The sequence below is a fragment of the Planococcus citri genome, chromosome 4, assembly GCF_950023065.1.
Source record: "Planococcus citri chromosome 4, ihPlaCitr1.1, whole genome shotgun sequence".
In the NCBI taxonomy this organism is placed as follows: domain Eukaryota; kingdom Metazoa; phylum Arthropoda; class Insecta; order Hemiptera; family Pseudococcidae; genus Planococcus; species Planococcus citri.
The window spans coordinates 24,422,493-24,436,424 of NC_088680.1; the positions used below are offsets into that span (position 1 = coordinate 24,422,493).

Below are 13,932 nucleotides of genomic sequence, written 5' to 3' on the forward strand. Positions count from 1 at the left end.
TTACATACTCTCAGAATATACTATACACAGGGTGCCCAGAAATATCGAGTACCCCCAAGAAAGTTTTCTACTAAATGTTTCGGTTGGTCACAGCTAATGATAATAATGATAGCACATGATTGATTGTTGGACTGAAGTGATAACATTCCACCAACCATATATATAGATTCCGCAGACCTCACTATAGCAATCCTTCGCTCGTCTTCTCCTTTCCTCCTTGGAAATATAAACTCACATGATGTTTATCCGGTCACAAAACACGGAAACAATCATTCCAACTTCGAAAATTGGACCAACGATGGCCATTCGAGCACAAATAACTCGAAACGATTAACCTTATGACCTTTCAATTCCACAATTGAAACAATACCATAAGAAGTGGAAGTAATAACCAACCAGAACAAAAACCAAAGCCAAAAAAAAGTGAAAAAAATTAACTAAAAAAAAAAACTGCCAACATTGTCTCGGTACGCGAACGAATTCTGACATCTCGAACCATAAAAGTATAAAAATCTGTAATACGATAACAAAAAGATTTATCAAATTTAGAGACGAAGAAGAATGAAAAAAAAAAGTAACCGAATGAAAAAAAAAAGACACGCCGAATGCTGCAAAAAGACGAAAAAGACAACCAAAATGCTCACATACGAATGTGTGTTCGAGGGAGAAAAAAAGTACGTTACAATATTATTTTTCCATTATTAGCTAAAGTCAAGCAGAACACGAGGTCGTATTTCTTTTTTTTTTTTTTTTTTTGGTTTTTAAGCATTTCATAACACGACATATCATAGTTGGACGAACACATTTAGTGATATTTTTTTTCTCATGAGCGGATACAAGTGGCGAACGAAATATGAGAAAAAATTCTACGCGTACAGAGTTTTATAAAAATGATGAAATTTTTCCGGTTTGTTGACTCGAGAAGGTTTCCTTTTTCGACACCGCGTCTCGTCTCCGACCTTAGGTTAGTTGTACAAAAAAATATTATATTAAAAGCTTCAATGGGTAAAGGAATTTCACAATTTGTTGCCATCTACAAAGGCCATTCTATGACTCAATCATGTTTCAAATTCAACAATAGCTTTGGTGTATTTATCAACTATAAGTACTCTCGACGAACGTACACAGCCTATGTAGGTATACGAGAGGTATTTAGAGTAGATCTAGGTAGTAAGTAGGTATATATTTTGTTAATGTTGTTGAGTGAAGAAATGAGAGGGAAAAAAAAGTAGTAAAAAGTGCAATTACTCGACGATACTTTTTTGCTTAATTAAAAGTATACACTATACTATTGTATGTGCTGCGATGATGCCGCACCGATTCACACAAATTAGCTATTTTCCCTTTGAGGTGCTTTTTTCTTTTCCATGCCTTTCTTTATACCTAGCTACGTCATAAAATGGAACCATGTACCTACCTACGAGAAGTTTAATGTATCCTTTTCTTTTCTACCAAGTATAGTTGAACCTACTGCTTACAGTGCTTACTGCTACTGCTGCACCAGCCCATGGTTTTTCTTCCTTTTCCTTTTAACGAGGATACATTTTCACGACTTGTACCCGCAGTCGTTGTCGTCGAATGTTTGTTAGTATTTCAATGGTACAAAAACACGAAAACATTTTGTCGTCTAAAAATTTGCGCCGAAATCCGGCTTTAGTCACCGTGATATTGCTTTTAAAAAAGAACAAACCTCGGATACCTACTCGTCAAAGGTGCTTTCTAGTGTAGGAATACGATCCTCTCTCTGGCTGCGCGTAAACATCGTACACACGTTCGCACACAAAACAAATAATCGCGCCGAGCTTTAAAATTGTTTTTACACGACCTGTTTTTCCATCAGGTTACATTTTAAAGGACAATAAACCAATGCTGATATTGAATGCGAAAAAAAAATATAAACTTTGTTCGGATAAACACCTCGTGTTTATGTGTTACCTACAAGAATTCGTATGATGTCTGGGATGTTCTCCTTTCTACCTTCTTGGGCGAGAAGAGTGAACCACAGGTTAGTTGGATTCAACTTTCCTTACAAATAAAGAACCTTAGTTGAAATTATAGCTGGTTTTGCTTTTATTTCTCTAAATAATAAAGCCCATAGAAAACTTTATAGTTAAATGCAAATGCAGGTATAAATCTTGGGTTGTATGCTGTCAAATCACAGAATTCTGAGTCTCATAAAATTAAAAAAATATGTATAAATAATTTTCCAAGGTTTTTACACAACGAGCTCCAGTTTAAAAATATTGTAAGTCGTTTTAACCTTGCTTCAATTTCAAGCAAAAAAAATTAATACCTAATCTAAATATCGAGAAATTCGACCAAAAAAAAGTTTAGATTTTGACCTTTAATAAACAGGATTAGGGGCAAGGAAAAGGCCAGATCAAAAAAATTAGAGAATATTTGTGTTCAATGCTCATCTACAAAAATTTCTGTAACACATAACCTCAAAATTCTTTTTCAAATTTTCCCTCAAACTAAGAGGAGAGGAACCCTCTTCCATTGAACTTCCATTTTAAGAACGATATATATGTACTTATTTCAAATTAGCACCAAAAATTTCATCGATGGTCATTTTTACACTACCTAAATTTTAATTACAGCTCATCACTTCAGCTCATTTTCTACACTTGGACTTTCAATTCGAAAATTCAACATGGGCTTTTCTGACAACTGTTGTGAAATTCATTGAAGTTTGAACACTTTTTAGAATTGCCTAATTCTTCAATTTTTGTCACACTAGATAAGTTTTGTGAAACTGATTGACATTTTGAGCAATTTGTACAAACACGAGAATGGATTTCGTGAGACTTGTAAACATTTCAAACAAATTTTACAGGCTTACAAATATTTTTTTAATGTATTTTGATAGCGTTTTTAACCATTTTCTAAAGATTTGGTCAAAGTTTTCAAGTGACTTTTGAAACAATTTTTGATATTTTCGTGAAATTCATCAGCATTTTGGAAAATCGTTACGAAAGTCAACATTTTAGGTAATTTTGATGCTGATTTAACAATATTTTTACAAAGATCAAGTACAAAACATTTCGAGCAATTTTATGGAAATTTAAGTTTTTTCTTACATTTTTCTGAAAGTTTTTAATATTTTGAGCAGCTCTTGAAACAAATCCAACAATTTTTGCCAAACATGTCAACATTTTGAGCAATTTTTATGCAATTTAAAAATGTTTCCCAAAATATCAATTGGTAGGTACCTACTAATCCATTTTAAACAATTTTTTTTTATAACATTCACCAAGTTTTCAAGCATTTACCTCATTTACCTAATGATAATTTTTGTAAAACGAAAGATTTGTTGATACTTTGAAGAATTTTTGTGAATTTTATCAGCATTTTCAAAAGTTGTTGTGGAATGGAACAACATTTTAGTCCATTTTTATTCAAGATAACAAGCACTTTGAACAATTTTCTATAAAATTATAGTGTTTTGAGCTTTTTTCAGCAGCGTTTTGAACATTCCTCATGTTTTGAACAGTCTTTGAAACATACTTTTCAACTGTCCCCAACTAAAACAAAACAGACTTACACTACAGATAAAAGAAAACCCACCTACTATCCCTGACGAACCCTCAGAAATACAAAAATTCATCTCCCTAATAAAAAACACCAACCTCACAAACCAAATCTAACCCCCCCCCCCTACGGGTGTAATAATCTTGTAATTATAAACACCCCAAAAAAAAACAACAACAACAACAATTTTGTCAAATAAGTACATAAACTTTGGAATACTTTTAAAGCAATTTTTAATAATGTTATGAAATTATGAAATTTTATTTCGTACTTACCCAAGTTTTTAAGCATTTTACAGCAATTTTTTGTGAGGTGTAAGCCTTTCAACACTTTGAAAACTTTTTGAAACAATTGCAACAATTTTTGTAAATTTTATCAAAATTTTCAAAAATTTGATGATTTTAAACAATTTTTGAACAAATTAAACAATTATTTAGTCAATAATACTAATATTTTGAGGAAGTTCTCTACGCAATTTTGAAAATTTGTCAAACACTTACCTATCCTCATTTTAGACAATTTTTATGACATTCAAAATCTCCAGCATTTTTTGGCAAATAATGCAAAAACTTTTCAACTTTTTGAGCGATTTTTGAAACAATTGTGATGACTTGTGGAATTTAATAGTTGGTTTACAAACGTTGTAGACATTTTCAAAAATTTCATCAAGATTTGTTGAAGTTTTAACCATTTTCTGACAATTTCTGTAAAACTTGGGTTGGTATCCATTTTTTAGACTTTTTGAAACACTGAACGATTTTTTAGAATTTATGAATATTTTCGACAACATTTATTAGGTTTTATCAGCATTTTCTAGGTATTTTTTTTATGAAATTCATTACTTTTCAAAGTATTTCTTGGCAGTACCTACCCTAAGTATTGCAATGTTTTTCGTCATTTTAAGTGATTTTTCAAAACAGCTTTTCTAAAGATATTTGTGTTCATCAATAATTCAATAATTTCAGGAACTTCGAAACAAACACGTTGAAATTTTTAAAAATTGTTATATGTACAATGTTATTGCATGTTAAAGAATTTTTCGACAAATTTTGGCAAAACTTACCAACATTTTGAGCAATTTTTAAAACAAATTTCATTTTTTTCTGCAGAAATTAATTTATCAGGTTCCTAATCATTTTCTGGCAAGTTTAATGGAATTGATCGAAACTTTGAGCAATTTTCAAGACAATTTCAGAGATTTTCGTGAAGTTCATTCCTTATTTTAAGCAAGTTCAGTTAAACTCTTATTCCAATTTTGAACACTTTTCAACTGCTTCATCAACATTTTTAATATTTTACTCGAAATCTATTATAACTAGTTTTGGAATTTTCACGTGATTTCGACGTTTCTTCGAAGAGTAAAATCTCAGAATTTGACCCAAAATACAAGTAGCTCAATTTTGAAAGTTACAGGAAAACTCGAATGAAAAATTGTCGAACACTTGCTAGTGTGTTTCAAATGTAAATTCTTCAATTTATTTGAAAAAATATGCATAAACGCCTTTATTAGGGGTGACTAAAGTGGGAAGGTCTAAAAAAGGGTTCGAAATTACGAATATACAGGGAGCTTAATTTAACTTTTTCATCTAGATTATCGAATAAGTATACATACACCTGAAAACGTTACGTTTGGCGCAAATCACAGATTTCTAGTTTTCCAGGGGTTCCCAAAATATTGAAATTACAAAACATTGTAAAATTGGATTTTTGAGTTCCAGCGCAAAATTTTATTGAGCTCAAAATTTGGTGAGATGGCAGTCTTTCAGATACTAATGAACAACTGTAAAAAGGTTTCAGCGAGGTTCAAAGGGGAAGGTTCAAAATGGTGGTTCCAAAATTTTCCATAAATCAATCTCTCCCCCTCCTCCTTGGCCCCATTTCTGCCCCCGATGGTCGAAATTAGATAAATCACCTGCATAACGTTAATTGGATTCAAACAGATATTTCACACTCAAAAAGTTTTGGAAAATAATGCTCAGTGGTTCCTAAAATTATTTTTTTATTCACAACTTTGGGAATCCCTGGAGCCCAAAAATGGTCATTTTGGGCCAACTAACCTCGGATTCATACATATTTGGAACATTTATTGCAACATTTTAAGAGTGGTCAGATCATATAACTGTTTGGGCCCAAAAAATGGCCAAATCGCAAATCCTCCTTTTTCAATAACTGTCATAAAAATTTTTCCCATTTTAGCTTCACATCAAGTTGATCACCGTCGCAATGAATTTTCATACTTCAAAAAAATGTAACTACATTTTCGTGAAACTCATCAACAATTTCAACAATTTTTATGGAGTTACCTAATCGAATTCTTCAGCATATCTTGAAAGCGTTAGACGAACACTTACTCGTTGATGGTAAATATTCCAATATAGGCACAGATGATAGATTTTTGCATAAATCATAAACTTTTGACTCACTCTCATTATCGAATTCCTCCAATCTTGAAATAATAATAAATATGGACTCACCTGAAACAAAAAAATAAAATGAATCATCGATTAGTAATGCTGACAATCGTCACAAGGTACACACTACACAGAGAGGGGAACTGGCAAATTGATAAACAGTGGCATGAAACATTGATTTTTATTTTCTTTCAAATGTTTTTTGTTTCAATTTTTACTTAAATAGGTTTCGAATTGGATTTTATTCATGCCCAAACAATTTCATCAGCTATTGAATTTTACAAGTAATTTTGTCATATTTCCACTTTCCAGTATTGCAAAAGAGCAGAAAGAAAATTATATACCCAGCTAACCACTTCATCAACTACAGTACTGATGAATATTCTTCGTACATATTTCATCATTTCAGAGAAAAATACGACACCGACTCGCTCGTCAAAACGATACCTTCTTACCAGACTTGTAAAAAAATACTCGTTATCGTTGAAAATTTTCTCAACCCAGCGTAAAATTGACGATAAAAACAAATACCGAGAGTTTTGTCCCTTCTCGTACGGAGTTAATATATGGGTATCTTTCGGTTGATTTATTTTCGCTATGTATTATTCGTGGTGAACGAACTTAAACAGGGGTTAACCGTGGTAACAATTTGAAAAGTCGTAAAATATTTTAAGAAATAATTTAGATATTGTGTAAGAAACTACGGTATTATTTTAGGGACTGATATTCCCACAGGGACCATAAGTACCGAGTTATAAGGATACTTTGTCGAGTACTTCTAAAAATACAATCTCAGCATGTAAGGGATGCAGATTGCACCGCGTCTTCTCGGACTCTTTATTACTATGAAATTTTTCACGCGGTTGGAAGAGACGATGAAATATTACTGTCACATGAAAACGATTCAGTTTCACTGCAGCGTGTTCTCGCGACTTGACGAACTTTCCGTAATTTGTGTGTTTTTTTTTCTTCTTCTTTCATTTTAATGCTATCATTTTACACAGACAACACCCTCCAGTATGCGTGAGATTTGTTTTCGTTTGTGAGATGGAGATGATGAAGAAGATGATGAAGGGGGTTCTTTCGGTGAATATCGAATTAAGGTTTCGGTGTAGCATACTTAGTATACCGAGTATTTTTTCCATCCGAGAATACTCGTATCGCACAACTCATAATTTAAAATGTCGAATAAGAAGGGGTAAATAACTATACGGTACAGAGAGTAAAATTCCACATAACCTAATACCTATAAAAAATAGTCTACAGGGGTTTCTAGATGACAACGTTGGCATTACACGAACCATCTCGAAGAAGAATTTTAATTGATGTAAATGATACCGCAGCACCGAAACGACGAATGCTCAGGGATCCTAAGTACGATATATATTAGAGGAAAATTGGCGCGTGAAAGCTCATCGTTGCTGCTGCTGCTGCTGCGGTCCCAAGGAAAATGGAAACGTTAGTAAATTTCCAAGGTCACGTGTCAATGTCGTCTTCGAAGAATTTACGCCATTTTCGAATCAATTTTCGAAGATGACGATAAAAGTGCAAAGAAGACTTGCAATACCTACCTATATATTTTTTAAATCAGGTTTCTTTCCATTCTGCTAAGATAAGTATGTATAAGTAGGTGTGCACGTTAACGTACACCTGTATAATAATATGTTTTTTTCCTCCATGTATCTTTCTTTCTAAGTATTTTTACGGTTATAGATAGGAACACGATTGACAATCGTATCGTCTTGTCGTGAAAAGATCTTACGTCTGTGGGACAAAAAAGATAAGTACCTATCTGCAATGTAAGGATGTTTGATAAGGTGCAAACAGTCAAACACTATAAGCTCGATATGGGGATGCGTAATAATCGAGCACATCGATACTTTTACTCTCGTTAGGTATTTTCAGCAGAAAAAAATGTTTAGATAGGTAAACTAGAAAAACTTCATGCACAGATACTCGTATTGATATCATGCCATAAATTGAATATGTCTCGAAGCTTTAAATATCTTCAACTCTTATGACGCCCCGGTTCTAATATTATGACACGTAGGCCAAGACTATGATATTTTTGCTGATGGAGTATTGTAGGATCCCCTTTCCATTCCCTTTAGTTTAATTTAAAGGTTTTTGTGGAGTTGGGATACTTTTTTGAAAGACTTGTTGAAATGACATAAAACGAATAATTTAAACATTTTCAAAAAAATTCTCAGAATTTATTTCGTGCAAAATTTTGTAAAAATTGCGTAAATTATGAAGAATTGCCGATATTTTATTTCCGAGATGGGATCTTTTAATCAAGAGGGAGCACCCCCCCCCACCAAAGTTGGGCAAAACTTTCAAAAAAATCTGGGGCATGTGATATATTGAATTTTATGTTTTTGGTGATGCTGAACACGAATATGACGTCAGATTTTTTATTGGACCCCAATGACCCCCATCCACGGCCCAAGTTCAATTTTTACCTGTTTGGGGAGGTTCTGGGGGCCATGAGTGAGGTCAATTTGAGGAAACTAAGGCCATATTGTGTTCAGCAATATCAAAAACACTATTTCATGTGTCACGCGAATGAAACCATTTTTTTCGACTTTTACTTTACCCCATCCAATCAAACTACCACCATGGACGCTTGTTGAAGCTAAAATCGACATCTCATTAAAAACCAATTCGAAATCCACAACATTGACAACACAACATTCTCAAGAATCTGTGCTGAAACTATTAACACAAAATACAAAAACTTCACAAAAATTTCCACTGATGGTTCGAAAACACAAATGAACTGGTTATGCCTGTATAATCCACAATCGTCAATACTCATGGTACACTCAACCCAATCTGTTCTTCATATACTGCTGAACTATTTAGAATCAAACATGCATTATCACTAATCACCAATATTCATCAATCGTATTTCTTGATCGACGTCATCGACCTTTAGGGAATAAAAGGTCGATGATCCACGTGGACTCTCTTAGTTCTCTACAGATAATCGATAACATGGAAAACAAAAACAACAATCCACTTGTTGACCAAATTCACTATCTGCTTCATATATCGCACCTTGGGAGCAATAAGGTTACATCTCAAAAAAGTGAAATTTTACAGGAGAGTGATTTTCTTTTTTTTTAAAACTTGATTCATTATGTTTATCAACTTAAAATTAATTGTGAGGAATGAATAGCACCTCATTTTAAAGATCTGGTATCCTACCTTCGTTTAGCATAAATGTTTGGAAAACATTTTGAGTTATAACCTTTCATTAAAGTTGATGTGGAGGCGAAAGGAAGCGTCAAAAAAATTTTTTATGTTAACAAAGCTGTAGAGAATTAAATTTCCAATCGACATAATGTCTTTTTCTAGAGCGCTTAGTTTTTGAGTTTTTCTCAAAAAAACTAAAGGGTACCCCCCGGATAAGATAGGCAAAATGCCCTTAACCTCGGATTTCGATGAAACTCACAGGGTATGTTTAGTACCCCCAAAAAATGATTTTGTGCCCATAACCCGCTCCCCGCCCCACCCCCCTCAGGCAGGGGGGCCAAAAAACGCAGTTTTGGAGATCGTAACATGGTATTAATTCTTTGGTGATCAACATATTTTCTGTTGCTTGTTTCGCAAGTTCCTCAGCCTCTTCATTGGAAGTTAGTCCCTTATGGCTGGGGATCCAGAGAAATGTGGCAGTTTTTTGTTGAGATGTTGATACATATCGCACCTTGGGAGTAATAAGGTTACATCTAAAAAAAATTGATTTTGACATTTTTGCATTTTTGGGGTTTGTATGACCCCCCCTCAACCAAAAATAACACTTTGAGTTGGTTACATTAGGTATCTAGATCTTACAAAAAATGCAAATGGCCCAACTCAAAATCCCTACAACATTGCAAGTTGTTGGAGTTATAAGGGTACATCTCAGAAAACTCCACCTTTTTTGAGCAAAGTTCGTACATATGTACAAAGTGTTAACAGTTTTGATTGTTTTGAATGTTTTTCATTTCAGGTAAAAATGGTCACAAGAAGTGCATTTTATATTGGTTTGTACCAAATGGGAATTTTTTTTAAATTGATCACTTTTCAGAAAAATGAATTTGCACCTATAATGAAAGGGTACCCCCGGATAAGATAGGCAAACTGCCCTTAACCTCGGATTTCGATGAAACTCACAGGGTATGTTTAGTACCCCCCAAAAATGATTTTGGGCCCATAACCCGCTCCCCGCCCCACCCCCCCAGGCAGGGGGGCCAAAAAACGCGTTTTTCAGGGGAAAAATTCTGCATCAGCGAGTAAATTTAGATACATTTATTCTGTAAACGAATATAGTTAGAGGATACATGGGGGTACCTCCCTGAATTTTTTCAGAATTTTTCATCGCATGGGGGGAGAAGGAGGGACAAAAGAAAACTTTGAATCGACATAAAAAAAAAAAAAAAAAAAAAAAATTACTCCGGAACGAAAAAACATACCAAAACGATTTTTTCGTCAAATATGTATTTTTAGGTCTACTTTCTATAGAAATCATCACCCGGCCATTTCGAGTGGTGGGTCAAGCTCAAAAGTTCAAAAAACTCTCAAAAAACCACGTTTTTTACGTTTTTCTCCAAAAATATGGACAAATGGCCGAAATTGAAGAGAACCAAGTTGTCCAGCGTGATGTGTAATTGAAAATTCATTTATACCGCGCGATCGTATGGTGAAACTACACGCGCAGAAGTATTTTTGCTTATACATATGTATGTATCAAGATAGCTGAAAGGGTATTCCTGAGTAAAATAGGTGAAATGCCCCTGTCCTCAGATTTCTGAAACTTTGATAAAACATCGTTGGGTACCTTTAAAAAAAATGTTGGAGCCAAAAAAAATTCCCCCACCCCAATTCCCTTGCTCACAATAGCGAAAAAACGTTTTTTGGGGGGGGGGATCATGCTTCAACGAGTTTTGAAAAAAAGTCCGTATTCACTCAAAAATATGTACTTGAAGAAGATATGATTCTAGCAACGTAAATTTTTTCAAAAGTTGTTGGCTCCCCAGGGGGAAGATATTGACAAAAGAAAATTTGAAGCTGCCGTATCTTCAAACCTAATTCAAGCACATGAATTTTTTTCGGAAACATATCAGCATGAGTACTATAATTGGTATTTTTTTTTTCAAATTTTCCCTCCAGGTGGACCATTTTCAAAAACTCAAAAAACACTCAAAATTGTGTTTTTTGGGTCACATCACCACCAAAAAAAAGCGATCTGTAATTTTGCCTTCTGGCCTCCAAAAACAATAGAAAACCAACCAACTTCTTGAAACTCCAATTTTGGGGCCATAGGCAACCCCTCTCACAAATTTTGGGGCGAAAGTAGATTGACAATATGGTATCGTTATCATATGAATCAAACTAGCTGAACACGAATATATGAAGTTTGATTTGCAGTTGGATCCTCCTAACGGTCACATTGTGGAAAGGGGTTGCCCAAAAATTGAATTTTTTGTGAAAAATGCTTCATTATAGCGCAATTAACGCCATGCAAGTTCTTAATCAAGATTTTCTTGAATTACAAGTAAGTATTTTTCAAGTACATATGTAGTATCTAACTCAAAACTATCAGAAAGGTTTCTTTTTGGTGTCGACCATTTAATTTTTATGTGAGTTACCTACCAAGTACATTGAAAACACAAGAAGTATACCTACCCAGTACATAGATGGGTGGATCGCGAAATAATGGGGAAAATACTGTGAATTATTATAAATTACAGCAAAAACCGTCATTTAGAGTTGAAAGTTGCACAGAAAAATTCTAGCTCTACAAGTGCCTCTAAAAGGAAAACATGGGCTCTCAAAGTTGGGGGTGTTTTCGAAAAAACTGTGTTTTTTCACTGAAGCCCCTGTACCTAATTTGTTTTGAGAAAAATGACGACTCAGTCCCAAATGAAATTATTTGAGATTCTGCGTCCATTCTATGCTATTGTTTTTAATTTGTTATTGCCAATTTCGAACAATTACCCACAATTTAGGAATTTTTTGCAATTTTTCTCGATTTTTTGAAACCTAAAATATTGGCGTCACTGCGTCCCAAAACATTTCCTCAGTTTCAGAAATATATCTTTCGATGTTTTTTCTTCATTATAGCGAAACATTTGCAAAGAAAATATTTTCATAACCAACTATTAAAAAAAACAAACCGATTTGCAAATTTTCAATCGCTCACTAGAACTCTAAAAGTGCACTTGGATTTTGACGGCAATAGCAAGATCGACGCAGAATCTCAAATACCTATGTATGTACTTTCATCATACTGTCTCCTCTATATATTTTGAGTGAATTTAAAACATCTTTTTTTTTTTTTTCAAAACTCGTTGAAGCATGATCCCTCCCCCCCCAAACGTTTTTTCGCTATTGTGAGCAAGGGAATTCTTAAATTATTACCTACCTATTTTTGAACTCATGAAATAACGTAAAAGGTTGAAGTGAGTACCTATGATTTCAAATAAAATAAAATAAATAAAAATCGAACGTAATTTCGATATATCACATGCCCCAGATTTTTTTAAAAGTTTTGCTCAAATTTGGGTGAGGGGGTGCTTCCCATCCATCAAAAAATCCCATCTCGAAAATTATATATTTTGAAAAAGCATCAAAAGGTACATCTATGGAAATTTTTTCAGAATTTTAAATGGTAGCTCCCACTTACAGCGCCATTTTGAGGGGGGGGGGAATGCTCGTCTCATCAGATGATTGCATAATTACATCACAAATTTTTAAAAAAAATGCAATTTCTTCGATTTTCTTTAGACTTACCCAAGCCCTTAAAAACCCTTTATTGTCGTCAAAATTTCATCACTACTCCATTAAATATTATGACCAAGCTCGTATAGATTAAGTACATACCTACAAATACATCTCTCGTTGTGTTTCTGTTTCGACCTGCGACGACCCTCGGTATGATTTACCTAATCCAAATACTATATGGTATGTAGATACCTATAATGCTTTCACGAACCCTCTAACTCGCCTCTAATTACATACAGAGGGTACCCGTAAATCCACACAACCTAGTAATTTGCCACCTTTTCCATTGACGTTATTACGGCACGATGAAAATGATGCGCGAAAAGTTTTATAGTCTATCGTAGGTGTACATTTACCATTTACCACGCCGTCATCATCATCGTATAGTACGTATTATAGGTAGGTAAATTCATAAGGCAAACAAACTTCATACACTACCGCGGTGTGAGTGAGGTGCCACCTTATAAAAACTCTGATTTACGCCATTTACCCTCACATCGCATCGTGTGTATCCCTTTTGTCCGTGTTAAATATATAAGCTCGCCGACCCTTACTCTGCTACTAAAAACTATAACGCTAATAAGTAAAAGATATCGCGTGATTTCGTGCACATTGAACACGTGGTGGCCCAGGTCTAGGTACTGAAATATATGCAAGTTGATCAGCTTCTCCTTTCTGCTTTCTTTGTTACCTTCCGTTTCAGCTTTTCTATGTATTTAACGTTGCTGCGTCGGGTCGTCGTAATATGGATAGGTATTTGATGTAACTTTTTGGCACATTTGCTGTAGGTATATAGGTAGGTAGAGGTACCTACGCCAAAATCAAATTCTACGTAGTCTTTTTAGTACCCACGCATGTAAACTTTTCAGTCTTCATGTTGGTTTTATCGTAATTACGTATGATTTTTAATTATACACGGTACACGCTATTGCGCATACAGAGTCATCGTGATACTTATTCGTTCGCTTTTCATCACACAAGTAGGAGAACTTCGATTGCCAACTCATACTCGGTGTGTGTATGGGGGGGGGGCACGACAAAAAAGAATATTCGCCTTTGGTAAAGCTACACGCATTGCTGCACATCCATGTACTCGTATATAGAAATTAGTTTACACATTGCGCGAATAAAAGAAAACCTCCTCATTCAAATTGGCGGCTTATACGATCAAAAGGCTCAAGGGGTTGAATATGGTAGAGGTACTTGAAGCTGTGCGTGTAAA

The 13,932-nt window shown here is 34.3% G+C and overlaps 1 protein-coding gene across 1 annotated transcript in view; it reads right to left on the bottom strand.

The window, feature by feature from the left end:
• The window catches only part of LOC135845344 (uncharacterized), a 426,634-nt gene that overhangs the window by 317,457 nt on the left and 95,245 nt on the right, over positions 1 to 13,932 (bottom strand). The window lies entirely within an intron of this gene.